Here is a 16323-nt window from a genome sequence, read left to right on the forward strand (position 1 = left end):
TGTGTGTGTGTGTGTGTGTGTGTGTGTGTGTGTGTGTGTGTGTGTGTGTGTGTAATTGAATTTGGACCCTGTGCTGTGATTTTCCAGCAGCAGCAGGCAGTGTTGGCTCGGACCTGTTTGTGCGCACAAACGGCGCGTAAAGCGGAGTGTGTTGTGATGTGGCGCAGATCAGGTGAAGAACGGGATGTGACGTCTTCAGGAGGAAACAGTGTGTCCGGTCACTGTGAGGCAGATCTGACCTGCTGAATCACTTCAGCTGCAGTTTGCTCTCAGAGCCAAACTCAGAGAGAAACGATGAGCTCATTGTTCTAACAGGTCTGCACACAGGCTGTGTGTGTGTGTGTGTGTGTGTGTGTGTGTGTGTTAGCTGCGATGCACCGACAGATCTGCTGTGTGTCTGTTGGAGGAGACGGTCCGAGCTCCTCACTCTTCATCCTCATCCTCATCCTCAGTGGGCCTGTGATCAGTCTCAGCCTGGGTTGCATCAGTCCTGAGTGTGTGTCCAGTTTCAGCCTCACAACATAACAATAGATAAATCCATCCTGTGCGCACACACACACACACACACACACACAGACCACACCATCACTCTGTACATGAGGGCGAAGCGTGCCCTCCTGCCTGACTCAAAGGCAGCCTCTTTGTCTCTGATGTGTTTGGAGCTTTGCAGAAGTTTTGGAGGCACATTAAAGATGCATGTGCAGCTGGAGGGAAACACCGGCGTGATTGAACAGTAAAGGCAACCGTTACTTACTCTGAGTGTTGGAGGAGAAACATCCTGCTCCAACCGTTGAGGCATCTAAAACCCTGTTCACACCAACATGGAGCCGGGTCTGTTCTGGTGCTGAGCAGTGTTCACGACAGCATCAGCTGATATCAGCTTTAACATGAAGTGTGAGAATCAGCCAATCAGCTTCTTCTTCTGATGTTGGAGCGTCCGCAGACATTTTGAATGTTCAGGAGCCGTTTGACCAGTGGACTGGAGAATGAACCCTGCTGGCTGCTGCTGCATCATTGATTAAATCATGTTCTGTTCTTTGAGCCTTTTAGTTCAACACACAGAAACATACTGCACAGGGCAGGGCTGTCATTGGTCCATTCACTCCCCCTCAGATATTTACCACTCATTTACAACGTGTTCTCTGATAGATTTCTATAAAGACAATATGATGCCAAGTAAAATAATTTAGAGACTTTGGACCTTCAGAGTAGAGCTGCACGATTATATCTGCACGTCATCTGTATCGGCCCGATACAGGATCATCTAACACGATCCATGAATAGATATCACACACACTGAGCAGTGTGTCACGTCTCACCATCACAGTCTGTATGATATGATGATAATTCATCTACAGAAGAGACTTGATGATGATGATGATGATGATGATCACTGATATTAGGAGGGAAACACATGGATATATATCGTTTATCGGCCAAATGAGTTGTTATATGTCAGATATCAGCTCAGAATCTAATATGCATCTTTAATTCAGAACATTTTTGGGAAAATAAACTTGTTGTTGGAGAGAGGCGATGGAGCCGTCATGTGAGAAACAGATCCTGCTGTGGTCTCGTTAATCGTCGGTCCGTTCTTGTGTCGCTGATAAAAACAAATATCTGTAACAACAGAACAAAAGTTTGCAGCTGATTAGTTTGTTGTTGTTGTTGTTTACTCGTGTTATGCAGCGTCCTCTGTTGATGACACATCACTGATCAGGGCTGCAACAGGATGAGAGTTTAACGGTACAATAATCATGTCAGAAAATATCAGTTTCACAGAATTACAGAATTTATATCATCAGTCAGAACGATCCTTAAAGGAAACTGAAGGGTTCATTTTTATTTTTACTGCAATTACAATAAACTTGAAACAGAGTTAATGAAGTTTGAGTAAAAAGTCTCCTCTCAGAAAATAACTAATAATAAATAACTCAAATGAAGAAGTCCAGTTGATTTATTAACAATATCATAGAGAGTAAATGAACACAGTTTGATATCTGTCAACTTTTATATCACCATCTGCCTTAAAGCAGTCGCTCACTGCAGCCCTGGTGCACGAGTGATATAAACACGACTGAGGATAAATATATGTGCAGATACCAAATACTGCAAATACAGATTATCTTTTTGTGTAGATGGTGCTTAAATATCCACAGTGTGATGACCGTCAGCTCTGTGTCACTGGTGTGTCACTGTGACCCTCCTTGACTCTAATGGTTCTTTGTAAAGCTGTTGGAAACGCAGCCGGGCCGTTTGTTAGCACCAAGACTCCTGAACCAGTTAAAGACCCAGAGCTGAACTGGTGTAACTGGGTGTAACTGGTGTAACTGGGTGTAAGTGTAGATGGTGTGTGGGATCATGTGATTGGGTTTTCCTCGTCCTGCTCGTCTCAGCTGCCGCAGTCATGTCACAGGACGGCTTGTGGTTTCCTACCGCCGCTGCAGTGACTTCGCTCTGTGTGTGTGTGTGTGTGTGTGTGTGTGTGCTGCTCAGAGGACGCCACGATGTGGTTTCAGGTTATTTTATTTGACATGCTACTGGTCTGCTGACAAGGAGAGGTGCTGCGTCCCCGCAGGAGCAGAGAGATGCTCGGCTGTATCCTCAGATAGTGTCTGATACTCAGCAGCAGCAGCAGCGTGTCTGTCTGCGCTCCGACCAACACTATATATAGTGCATACAAATCTATATTCAAGGCTCTGTGTGGCACACGCCCACGCTCACAAACAATCTACTGTTTTAACTCAGCACCATTAGGACTGTCACGTTCTGCTGACGGCTGACTTACAGTCCTGAACGTTTCCTCGCCACCTCCCACAAACTGCTCGCTCTCCGGCCGGCTCTCATTTCCAGGCCCTGATAGGTCCGTCGCTCAGTTAGCATGCTTAATGGTGCATTTAGCCCAGTGTGTAATTTTACTTCCGATTTCCATTTCGCCACTTGCTTTTAGTTTGAAATGACAAGAGGCCCCGATGGAGGGGCCCCGTGTGTGCAGATGGCGTCTTCCTAATGGTCCTCAGGGTAATGATGGTTGAAATAGGCTCCTAACCAGGGGCTGAGGACGGTGGCCCTTAGGGAACATTCAGCAGGCCTATTTCCATTTTCATCATCGAGATAAAGTGCTCAATATCTGAACATGCTCACACACACACACACACACACACTGGCCAGAGGAGGAGAAAGTGAATTTCTGTTGGATACATGACGACACGTTACATTAAACCCTCAGGCCAAACTCTGAGTCGCTGAATTGCTGCACTCGCACTCATTTCTCGCCCATTTCAAGCTCAGTGGAACTCGAGAGCGTTGGCTGATATTTTTTGGACTGTTGTTGTGGCACCTCGACAACAGCGATTTGTCTCAAGTGTCTGAAACACGTGGTGGCGTGGTACATGTGAGGAATGGTCCGGAGCGCCGCCGTGCTTCAGGAAGCAACAGTTAATCTCAGCTTCTCATCCGCAACATATGGGACTTTGTTTGGCCCTGCACCTGAGAGAGGCGCCGCTCTGTGGCACCTCATCTTTCATTTTGATAATGGCTGGTTACCCGTGGCAACTGGGCAGCCAATGAGAAGCCTGTTTGTTGAAGCAGAGAGTGAGGACAGGAGCAGAGGGTGGGTTATGAGGATGTGAGCTCCAAGGCTGTTTGCCCCCACCCTCCCCCACCCTCCCCCGGCTGCTGGTGTCCAGTGAAGGGTGTGGGACCCCTGGGGAGTGAATTATTACCTGTCAGGCCTGCAGGCTCGCCATCATCCATAATCCGGCGCTGACACAGCACAGGCCTGTCCAGGCTATCTGCTGAGACCACCGGGCCTTGGCCTCCAGGTCCGGCCCCGCTTGGCCACAGAAATCACATTAACATGTTGCACCAAGCGTTACGAAGGCACAGGTGAAGAATAGCAGGCGGAGCTGCCTCGTGCCTGCTGCGGCGAGGCTGAAGTGGCTCCTCCATCACTGTCTGCTCTCCATCTACCCGTTTTATTTTTCCTCCTCCAGCTGAACAGAAACGGCTTCGTTTCGGCGCTCCGAGGAAACGTTTGTGCTGATTCAGTGCAGATGATCTCAGATACATATTTAAAGTTCATTTACAGATCGCCTGTAGCACTGACTGTGTGTGTGTGTGTGTGTGTGTGTGTGTGTGTGTGTGTGTGTGTGTCTCCTGTGGCTTTGACAAAAAATAATCTGAAAAAGAAACAGTTTTTTTTAACATTTTAATATCAGTGTGTTATTTTGTTCTGGCCGACAGTTATTCTGACATTCTCCAGTTATAAACATGTAACTGCACATCGAATATAAAACATTTTATCAACTAAATTGTCAACACGTCCCAACTCGTCACATATCACCACTTGTTCAGTGCTGGTCGTGTCTACATGTGACGAGCTAGCTGTGTCTGTGTTGATGGTCTGGGATGCTGTGTCAGTTGACGCCTGTTACGTGCATCAAGTCTTTTCAAAATAAACTTAAAACACCTCGTTTGTTTATTTCCGTGAGCGACAAACGCTTGTGTTTAGGTTTATAATAACAATAATAATAATAATGATAGTAATTTTATTTCTAAGCGCGTTTCTAGATGCCCAGTGACACTTTACAAAACCAGACAAGACAAAATTTAACAAAGAGCAACAGTAGCAGTGATGAGGTGCAGATAGACAGATAAAGCATATCATAAACAGCAGGCTGATCTGAAAAGATGAGTTTCCAGTTGTGACTTAAAGAACCTGTCGTGCACTGACACAGACCCTGAGGAACACCATTCCACAGATCAGGGTCGGCTACACTAACGGCCGGTCAGTACGGAGCCTGGAGAGGGAGGGTGGGGCCAACAGCATGCAGAGATTTAAAGACAAGCAGGAGGGTTTAAAACAAATGTGCCAGTGCAGCTGCTGAAGGGGAGGTGTCATGTGATCACACAGAACTGTCACTGCTGAGTTTTGGACATATCACAGTCAGGTGGGTTCACTGAGCAGGACAGCAGGACAGTCATCTAGGGTGAAAGTGCACCTCCCCTCCGCTCTGCAGGAACCCTCCATCTCCTTATATTAAGTTGTTAGCAGCTGCGTTGCAAAGTGATGCCGTCTGATGGCGTTATGAACTGATGCACCTCAGGCAGCACTGTCACAGGTCACCAGTGTGAGTTTAGGAGGCTGCCCACTGTCATGTCATACCGCTGTGAAAGGTGCCTTTTCGTGTCGGTGTCTGAAATCAGTGACACGGCGTCAGTATTTGAGGAGTTGGAATAAGAACGAGTTTGAAATGTTCATGACACGTCCATAGCCCCGCCCCTTTTCCTCTGCATTATGCTGAGTCATAATACCAGCGGCTCGTCTTGAGTTTCTGTCGCTGAGCCAACTGTGGACTCAAAATCCAAACAAGGAGAAGTCTCAGAGGAACTTAATTTAACGGTGCGTGAACGAATCTGTTTGATTTCTTCATCAATGCTGTAAAGTTAAATAATCATGAGTAACTTCCTGCAGTGGAGCCACCTGCTGGTCAAACATGTTACTGAATGAGATCTGTTGGTGATGTCACCGCCTCATTTACACGTCATAGGTTTTGTTTCCTCCATTTTTTGGCTTCATATATTTTTCTTGTCTTGAGCGTGAGGGGTGGCGACTCATGCTCTCGTCCAATCATCAGCCTTTAGCTCTGAGTCCTTGGCAGCCCTGTGAAGCGTCCTGATTCCAAAAGCAGGCGTGCAGTGGCTTACCTCCTGTGGTCCTGCTGTGGTTAGCACAGCTCTGGAAATTATAGGCGAGCTGATGAGTGTGTAAAATCTGGGAGGAAAAGCTCTGAGTTCAGAGAGAGGGTAGAGGGAAGGAGAGGGAGAAGAAGAAAAAGATGGCGGGAGGCGGCGGACCACAAACTGGACAAGTGACAGGCCTCGGCCCGTCCGTCCAGACTGGCTGTCTTCCTGTGGTTTTGTCGAGCTGTTCTTCAGAAACGTTAACCCCTTGTCGAACATGGACTCGGGCTCCGCTCGCCAACCCGCCACGGCCACAAGCAGCGCGGCAGGAACACTGGATGACTGTCTGGTTACGCTTCATGAAGCGAGGTGGACGCAGTCCAGCAATTAGAGGGAAATCTAACCTGTGGCTCTGCAGCGTCAGCACACTGCCTCACATTTCTGTGCTCCTGCCACAGAGGCTCTCGTGTCTCATGAAAGAATCTGTGTTGAGAAGTCAAACCTCAGTGGCTGGATGTTTTCTGCTCCTTTGTTTCGTGTCTTTGTAAAGTCATGCACGAGGCGTTGTGTTTGCTTTGTGAGTCGTACGTGTGGACTCATGCTCTCTGCTCCTCTGTGCTGTATCCGTCGGCCTTTTGGATGCAGCAGACTGTACCTATTCAGTGTATAGTATCACAGACACACACAGACTCTTTGATATGTGTGGTGGGGGGGCAGAGCGTGCTCCCACAGGGCAGCTTGGAAGGAGCTGGCACAACAAAAAGGATGTCTCTTGAAAGGAAAGAGAATGAATCATCCAAAGAGGAACCCTTGTCATTTTTCATGCATATTTCATGTGAAGAAGTGGCTAATGCGGCTTCATATGTGCACGGATTGTCACCGTTTTAAAGGATTATTAGCTGATGACTAAGCGCAGAGATCTTCCAAAACTCCTATTCAGCCGCGTCACCCACAATCCCCCAGAATCCTGTTTATTTTAAAAACCTTAGTGCTCAGTGGGATCATATTAACTCCCCAAAGATTAAGATAATACAGACATCACAGCACAGCGGTGGAGTGTCGCCACGGAAACACAACTTTGCTTCTGCGTTTAACACCAGGAGGAAACAAGTGTCTCTGTAAATAGCCTCTGGCCGTACATAGCACTTATTGATTGGTGAACTCTCAGCTGGGTGGGCTGTGGGGACAGCACAAGTGCAGCGGTTTGTTGCTCCAAATGATCTCTTAATCACTTCATAATGAGTGCAGACCTCCCGCATCATTGATTAGCCAGCCAGGCTGAAAGTGGACCAAATCAGCCCCCTGACTTCCCAACCTCCTGTCCTTCTTCACCGCCACCGCCACCGCCGAGGGTGGAGGAGGAGAGCTCACAAAAACACTTCCTGATACACAACATGAGACAGTGAGTGTGTCAGTCAGCAGAGGTTATTTTACCTTTACGTCTCACCTGCTGATTTAAGCCCTGTTTGGAGAACTTTGGCTCCATTGAACATGAACAGACTGAAGCTCAGTGTCTGAGGGATGAAACAGTGTCACTATGACCCTCTGACAGGACTCATTGTGAGGCGTGGTCGTATGTTGGAGCTCTGAGAGAGACGTGTCTGCAGACAGATGGGTGTTGTTAGAACAGGAGCGGGCGACACCACAACATTTGGTTTAGATCTGATACCAAGTTTAGATGCAGAGTGTGTCTGATGGATGAGTGAGTCATGAGACTGTTTCAGGACCAGCTGATGATGACCAACATCACAGTGTGAAAATGTGACATCAACCAAAGATGAAGATCTGATCTGACTGAAATATTAATTTTTACCTGAGAGTGTGTGTGTGTGTGTGTGTGTGTGTGTGTGTGTGTGTGTGTGTGGAGGTGTTTCCTTCTTTGCTGTTGCTGCTCCCAGTTCTCTCTCGTTTGTTTTTCTCTGTCATTTAAAGCAACAGTTCACAGAATTGATGGCAAGTTTTTGATACAGCTAAAAGTAGAAATACCAGAGAAATATCCTGGAGTCATCATTATTTTGACTTTGAACAATGATGGAGATAAACCTCAGTGACCTGTCCTCTGGCGTTTCTTCTCATCAGCACATAAAACAAAAGCAGCTCCTTATAAGAAATAAATGTAGAGTTGTGCTTATAAACAAATACAAATTAGGGAAGCAACAATTCTGAAATATCTATATTTGAAATATCTATTTTATATTTCTGCGAAAACATCATCGACACTTTTTTCCCTCAAACAGCTGATTTATTCTAGTTTATCACTAAAAACTACATTTTACAAGATCACCTGAACACCTCATGAGAACATTATAATTTACCTTCACCCAGTAATCATTTTTACTGATCAGAGCTTGAACGCATCATAATGTGACACAATCCAACCTCTGTCAGCTGTTAGGTGCGGCCACCAGCTGCTAACAGCTGACGTTAGCTAGCTGCTAGCTGCTAACAGCTAACACTATTAAACACAGTTAAAGATGTAGATTTTATTTCCCACATGTAACAGTTCAGTCTGTAGTGTGAGCTGACACTAACCTCTCGTACTGAACGTTCAATATGAACACGTGTTGTTTCACCTCCTGCTGACATGTGTCAGATTAAACTCGTCAGGCTCAGACGTGTTTTCTCTTTATAACGTCTGTGGACAGTTCTGGTCTCATGGACCTGGTTCTATAGCAGACCTGAGGGTCCACATCAGGACGGCTGGGAGGTGAGCTCACCCTCCTCCTTCTGATGATGTCATCAGGTGAAGCTGAGGCTGATCTGGAGTCAGGTGTTTGAGTGCAGACAGAAGCAGTGGAGACGTAAAGAGGACATGAAGGACGTGTGTGTGTGTGTGTGTGTGTGTGTGTGTGTGTGTGTGTGTGTGTGTGCAGAGGCAGTTTTACTCTTGAATTAGATGTGATGCAGAGCAGAGAAACTGACCCCTGTTCAGACTGACACCACATTATCCAGAGTATCAGTATGTTGGTATTGATCCGCCACCGCCATGGAACAGGAACATTTCAAACACCCGAAGGCGTCACGCTAACGTCACGCTAACGTTCCTTTTTACATTTAAATGTTTTATTTTTTCTGGCCTCTGTGTCTCCTCTCTAAATTCAGAGGTTTGTGTGGGTCCCTGAACGCAGCAGTAGTTTGTGGATTTTTCAGTCTCGGGGTCAATAATCAATCAGTCGATCCGATCAGAGCTGATCAGATCAGATTGATCAGATTGGTGGATGAGAGGAGCAGCTGTTAGTGAGTGAGAGCAAACTGAAGACTCAACACACTTTAGTTTATTCTGTTTGGTTTTATAAGAATCATGCACCTCAGCTTTGGACAGGTACATATACATGTATATATTTCCACACTGTATGTGTGTGACTCAGGGCTGCAGGATTATGGTCAGAATGATTATCGTGTTCAGTTCCTGCTGATGTAGAAATCAGAATAAGACAGAGAGCGTCTCCAAAACATTTGACCCCAAATTAAACCAACAGTATTCTGCTGTTTCATGTTGTTGCTGCTTTTGCATGAAAACAGGTCTTAACACGAGGTTGTTCTTCGTCATCTCCTGTAGATCCCTCCGCTGTACATGTTGTCACATGTCACAGTGACACACTGCAGCGTCACTATGGGATGTCTGAGCTGACACTGGACAGGGACGGGGATTCAGAGAGGTGACGTTAGCGACGTTTTGACCGTCATGTGTTCATCGCTCTGCAGAATGTTGTGGGTGTTTTTTATCAGGTGCTTTAAGATGTCAGCTGAGCTGCAGCGTGGTGCAGACACACGTCTCATTCACTCTCTGTCATGATCTGTTCTGCTGAATCCAACATTCTTCAAACACTGAATGATGACGGATGATTTAACTCAACGTTAGCGTCTCCTCCAGAGCGCAGGCTGCTGTTAGTTTAGGAAGCGTCTGATGTTTTCTCTGAGCGCAGCATTTTAAACATGGATAATGTTCATTTAATTGTTACATCAGATTAACTGTGCAGCCCTGACAGGACCAGCATGCACCTGGGCTGGTGTGTTTAAGGGTCTGTGTGTCACCAGAGCAGCAGGTGTGATTTCTGCGTTCGCTCACTTGCAGATGATGAATGACACAGAGACAAAGAGAGACAGCACAGTGGACGTGTCGCCTGGATACAGTCTACCTGAGGGGCATCACCTGTGTGTTGTTGTAAATGCTCATAATTGTGTAATTGTTGTGGATCAGTGAGTGCGTCCTGGCTCTGTTGGAGCAACTGATCTCTGTGATGAAGTGACTTTATTCTTTACCCATCAGGCTCTTTGTGAGAAACAGTTTGTCGGCTGCATTATGATGAAAGCTGGCAGGTATCTATCTGAGTATATAACTTTGATCCATCCTGCCCACCTCCTCTGCAGCACCACCTCTCCTCCTCGTCTCCATCCTCTCTGCTAAGTGCTTGTTGCTGTGGGTTTCTCAGAGATTGGCTCTCAATCAAGCGGCGTGGGCGGCTCCACGCCGTCCTCTTCTTGCTTTTTCAATTTGTGAAGTTTTGGTTTGTGTTAGTGGAGTTATTTTCTTTGCCTGTTCAGCCATGGTGGCTCTCACAGCTCGTACTAACAGCCCAGTTACTCTCCTATTTCCTCCAAACAAACGGCTGTTGTTGCTGCAGGAAATGTAACCATCCATCTTTGTGCCAGAGGTTATTTCCCTGGAAAGACCCAGCAGACACCCCGGGCCTCTCAGCACCTCGCTCTGATTTGGTGGACGCTCTTAAAAAGGAAGGTTGGGCACAGCGGACATTTGTCTTGTTTTCAACACAACAGACGTCACGTCCAATCGAACGCCCTCTCCTCCCGACACAAACTCAGGTCTGCTGAGAAGCTCCTGTTTTAATAGCAACTTTGTCCTCACATGACGTACGTGTGTGTGTGTGTGTGTGTGTGTGTGTCATCAGTGGAACAACACGCTGCCGTTCTGTGACACAGATTGAAATCTCAGCGCTGATAGAATGATGAAACTGAGAGAAAAGGAGGCTGATCCAGACATGATAGAAACAGGTTGGCTTCATTTAAGTTGGCTGCTGATGCCTGAGAATCTGCTGTCGCCGCCGCGCGTCGCTCCTGGCACCGCTCTGTTCTCCACTCTGCGATAGTCTGTTGTTGAAACTTCTCTGCCAGACTTTTAATTTCAGTTTGATTTAGGAGTCAGCTGCACGCTAAGCTCCTGCTTTGTGCCATTTTAAGATAAGAAAACTTTGTGTATGTAGTTTTAATGCAGGTAATCTCATGAAGGCGTCCGTAGGGACGCCGAGAGCAACAGCCAACGATCTGCTCACGTTATCGTCTGTGTGTGTCGGATATTTCCTGATTCAGTGTTCAGACTTTGACAAAACTGATGACAAACGTCTGTTCCAGGTTTCTGAAGTGATCTCTGACCTGACGCTGAAACAATCAGTTTTTGTCACACAGAATGTGAATATTATGTGTTACGTGTTCAGACGAGGTCGTGATCACTGGATGATGATGATCGAATCATTTCTATCTGAAGAGCTGCAGAGAATCTGTTCAAACGTTTCCTCAGCGTTCACACGCTCATCAAAGTCCTGGAAAAGTTCTGAAATAAGAAGAACTGTTTTCCAGGCCTGGAATAGTTTGAACACAGCATTTCAGAAAAGTTTTAAATAAAAATGTTTTTTTGCTCTCATTTAAAATATGTTGATAATAACCTTAAACATGTTAAACATCACACAGAATCAGCTCTATTTAAATCTGGTGCTGTTACAACACTTTGTTTGTGTTCGGGGCCTCAGAGGTGTGAACATGTGAGCACAGTGCTGTTGCTGGAGGGACGCTCAGAGGCTGCAAAGCATTGTGGGTGAAGAGTTTGTGTCAGACTGGATCTCTGATAGCTGATAGATTTTTTTTTCTGATAATGGGTTGCACAGCGATTGTCTGGCTTGTCACATCTTGGCTGAAGCAATTAGGCTGACTGGGGGGGGTGCTTAGTCAGTACAGGAGTAATTCAGAGTTATGATCATGTCTCATTGTTGCTTATTGCAGTTTTTGGAAATGAGAATTTTTATGGTCCTGAAACGTGAAATGAAGCAGGAAATTAAAAACCTAAGATAAGCTTTTTTTTTCTTCTTCTGTCCTCTTCATCCAAAGCTGCCGCTGCGTTCACACGGCGATGATGCCCCATCGTACCCAGTCCTGCTCCGCACGCGCTCACAAGGTGACAGGTATTCACAGATTTAATTTATTGAAGTGTTGAGAGAAAATATTCAGCGAGCTCTCACACGTCTTTTCAAACGCAGCGGGCTCTGCTGCTCTCAGCGCTCAGTCAGGGGCCGAGCTGCAGCTCAGCTCCAAACGTTCCAAAAATAGCCGAGCTGTTTGACCTTGTTCCTTAAAAGTTGACCAAGTCCCGCCGCAGCTCGTGGGCGGCGCCTGCTTTGAAGGGACGGCGTGGAGTCAAACTGTGGCGGCTGTAGATTCAGGTGAAAGGTTCATTGATGGTTTGTGAAACTCAGATTGGATTCCCAGCTCTCCTCCTCCCTGCGGCTCTTTATCCGATTTCTTATGCATGCACCCTGCTCGCTGCAGATAGGGATTGTGGGTGATTTGCTCCAAACAACACTCTGCACCCCCCCGCTTAAATCTGTAATGTGTTAAATTTAGAATATGCAGTGCTTTTTCTTTAAAGCTTTAACTCTGAGTCCCTGTGTGTGTGTGTCTGTGTGTCTGTGTGTCTGTGTGTGTCTGTGTGTCTGTGTGTGTGTGTTGGGGGGGGGTCTTGGCTGTGTAGAATCTATACTTCAGCTCTCACGCTCTTATTTGTGTAAATCTGAGCGGTCACCATATGTGCGGTGGATATTTGGCGTAGACGTGCTGTAAGATAAGTGAGCTCGCCCACACTTAGCTCGGTCATTTTCCTCCGTTTCTCAGAACTCCGGGCGGCGTTCCATCCAGTCCGGCTATTTTTAAAGAGTTCTTTTGGGGGGGGGCTTTATCGGGGGGTTCAGTTAGTGTCATATGAATCCAAACTGGGCAGCGGTCCAGGGTGAGTAAAACACACCTCCCCCTCCTCAGCAGCCCTCTCAACTACAGAGAGTGTGTGTGTGTGTGTGTGTGTGTGTGTGTGTGTGTGTGTGTGAGTGGGTTTATTAACTGTGTGTGTGTGTGTGTGTGTGTGAGTGGGTTTATTAACCATGTGTTGACTCACCCCTGCAGCTGGGAGAGAGTGGGTGGGAGTGGGGGGGCCAGAGGGGGAGAGGGTTCATGCTTCTGGTCAGGAGGACATAACTCTAAGGTGCATCATGAGCCTCCCGGAGCGTTCAGTCGACGTGAAGAAGAGTTTTTGTTAAATCCACGTTTCAAACTGCAGATGTGAAATGAATGATTCACTGCGTTAAAACACAGGCTGTTAGTCTGCTGCAACCATGATCAGATATATGACCTTCACATAATCCGCTCCACATTAATCTATATTTTTAAAGTCATTACTAAAAGTGTGTGTCATATAAAAACTAATGAAGCAGTCAAAGTTGATTGAAATTGTCCAAAAAAAGTCGATAAAAGGTCCAAAAAAAATGTTGATTAATCCTGAAAAAATTTAATGAAATGTCCTAAAAATACTGTTAAAGTGACAGAAAAAAAGTCACTTAAGGTCTGAAAAAAATAATTAAATTTAAGGTGTGCTGATGGATTCACGTCATCAACTCATGCATTGAGTAACATTACAAGTTAACGTTCCACCTTAAAAGTTGCCGGCAGTCGGCCCAGTGAATGAAGTTATTTTTTCTCCTTCATTTTATAGTTGTAGTTTACTGATGTATGAACAGAGGTTACATAAAACCAGAGTGACCGTCCTCTACTGACCAATCAGACTGCAGGGTTTCTAGCTCCACCTTTTAGTACCAGATCTGTGTGCTAGGTACCCCAACAGAGGGGGGACCAAACATGGGGACGCTAAGGAACGCTTCTGTTGGGACCATCCACAACTTTCACTGTGGAGACAGAAACTATGTGAATCGTTCCACACTGCTGGGTGGACACAGGTTTCTACTGGCTCCAGGTTCTGGTCTCTGACCCTGGTCAGGAGACGAGGACACTGAGACAGAGCGACATTAAACCTGTTTCCTCTCTGGTGGACACAAGGTGCTGAGACATCCTTTGATGCTGGACTCTGATGATGGTAGTTATTTTATTAGAGGGGGTTAGCGTTTAGTTATCCTCTCTGTTGGCTACACGTTGTCTCTGTTCTGTGTCTGACTGACCTGTTAGTGCACTTCCTGTTCCAGCACTAACTAACACACGTCAGACACCAACAGTTTGAACAGTGATGTCATCACCTGTTGTTTTAAAGATAGTAGAAATGAATCATGTGACTGTTGTCATGGTGAATGACGGTGTCTGTTACTGATGAAGTGGTCAGTCAGAAATGAAACATTTCTAACACCTGAGTCAGACTAAGAGTTACCTGAGTGTGTGTGAGTGTGAGTGTGTGTGTGAGTGCACAGGTGTCTCCTTATTCTGACATGTACACGTCTCAGCATCACTTCTAAAGCATGTTATTAAGGGCTGTGCAGCACATGGAGACTTTACCTTAATGGTAGAGCTGCTCCCTGAGAGTCAGAGATGCGAGTTATCAGTCAGACCTCAGTCCACTCAGACTGCCTCAAGTACTCAGTGTGCTGCACAGTGTTCCTCTGGACACGTTTTGGTCCCAGATTTTGCTGCAGAGTGAGTGCTCTTGACTGTCATGCTACTCTTTGGTACAGACAGCTGCAGACACCTCTCTGCTGCTGAGACGCTCACAGATACTTCATATGACTCAGTCACTTGTACATTTCTGATCTGTCGTTAGCGCCGTTAGCTTGTTCATTATATAAAAAAAAAAAATCAGAATCTGCAAATATTCGTATTGAGCAGCCAACTCTGATGCGACTGACATAATATTGAGTTGGTTCAGTCTGTATTTACTAGGGCTGTAGTCTCCTGGTCGACTAGTCGATTATTTGGTCGCTATGCTCTCGTCCGACCAAATTCTCATTGGTCGAATAATCACCGTGTTACTTTCATAAGGAGAAAAGTGCTACATCAACAGCTTTCCAGGATTAATCCATTATTTCCTGCGGCGGGGGGACAGACTAAGTTACCTGTGAAAATGGGGGTGTTTTCAAAACACCCACGTTGTTGACAGAAAGTTGGACTCGCCCACCCTCACGCTCAGCGTTGCGGTGACGCAGACCTCCTGTCTGTCTCTGTAAGCTGACATCATTTCCCTCAGTGGAAACGAAGCTTGTATTTACTTGTATTTCACAGATAAGAAACAATAAATTGTGAAGACAGTAAAGCCTCCACTAAAATAGCATTTTAAGTCCTGTGTGTGATTTATCCTGGCTTCATATGAGCAGAGAAAACCTCCGCTCGTCGCTAGGCTAATGTATACCATGTAAAATACCATAGGCTGGTGCTAATAACGTTAGCATGTTCTATTTGTTTGTAAAACATGTTTAGTATAAGACAGTTGTTTTGTCAGTGAATGTTGTGAGTTGTAATGGAGCCAAATTATGTGCCGTTACCTTTGTTACATGTTGCTGTTGTCCCTGGTTTTATATGAGAAGAGGAAAAGATCGCTAGACGCTAGGCTAATTTATACAATGTAAAATGCCATAGACTTGTGCTAATAACATTAGCAAGTTATATTGGTGGGGGAAATGTGTCCAGATAAAGATAAAGACAAGTGTTTGTCTGTGAATGCTGCGAGTTAGGGCTGGGCGGTATGACAAAATTTTCATATCACGGTTTTAAGAAAAAATCATATCGGTTTCACGGTATTTACTCAGGTTAGGCCAACTTGACTTGTTGCTGTGTTGTGCTATGGCCTATTCAAGTGCCGGAATTTGTTATTTACCTGACAACGCCTGAACAGAACACACGCTCCGCTCCATTCATTTGGGCTCCACTGACTGAGTACGGAAGCGACACGTAGAGAAGCCAGCGGGGTTGATTACCGTTTGCCGAGCCGAGAGGCTGCATGTAGGCTGCATGAAATGTTAAAGCATTTTCCACCTAAGTTATTACATATATTTGAGTTATCTACAAGTTTACTGTACTGTTTGTCATCTACTCGCTTTCAAATGTCCTCCACATTTACACAATGTCACGGATAAACATGGGTAAATGTATGAAAAAAAAATCATCACATATCACCTCTGATAATGGTTTATTCATTTAAACGTTACAGACGTGTCGCGCCGCTGACGTGCCCGGTGGAGCCCGGCTGTAACTGTCTCGGACTCGGGACGGGTCATCTTCGGTCAGGAAAATGCGGCCCGAGCCGTGCTCTAGTGTGCTCACCTGTGTTTGTGCGCTTTGTCTGTGTGTGTGCGCTTTGTGTGTGTGTGCGCTTTGTGTGTGTGTGTGTGTGTGTGTGTATGTGTGTGGGTGTGTGCGCATCGGGGCGAAACTCCGCCGCGCGATACAGAGGGCAGAGGAGAATTGTAAACGGCGGTGCGCCGCTGCTAGTTGCATATAGGGGAAACACTGCTCTTTTTGCTATGAGTTCTTCTGGGTCATCGTGTACAGTTGCTTTGCTTTCAGGACTCTCTCCGGCAGCCATTCTCGCCTCTAAACTTTTCTATGCTCTCACTCTCACCCGCTCAAGCGTGCCTGTGGTGT

The 16323-nt window shown here is 46.0% G+C and overlaps 1 protein-coding gene across 4 annotated transcripts in view; it reads left to right on the forward strand.

Moving 5' to 3' along the window:
• Positions 1–16323, forward strand: part of sema6e (sema domain, transmembrane domain (TM), and cytoplasmic domain, (semaphorin) 6E) — a 186701-nt gene that overhangs the window by 615 nt on the left and 169763 nt on the right. The gene's annotated exons all lie outside the window — the stretch shown is intronic.

The sequence above is a fragment of the Epinephelus moara genome, chromosome 6 (genome assembly GCF_006386435.1).
Source record: "Epinephelus moara isolate mb chromosome 6, YSFRI_EMoa_1.0, whole genome shotgun sequence".
Classification (NCBI taxonomy): domain Eukaryota; kingdom Metazoa; phylum Chordata; class Actinopteri; order Perciformes; family Serranidae; genus Epinephelus; species Epinephelus moara.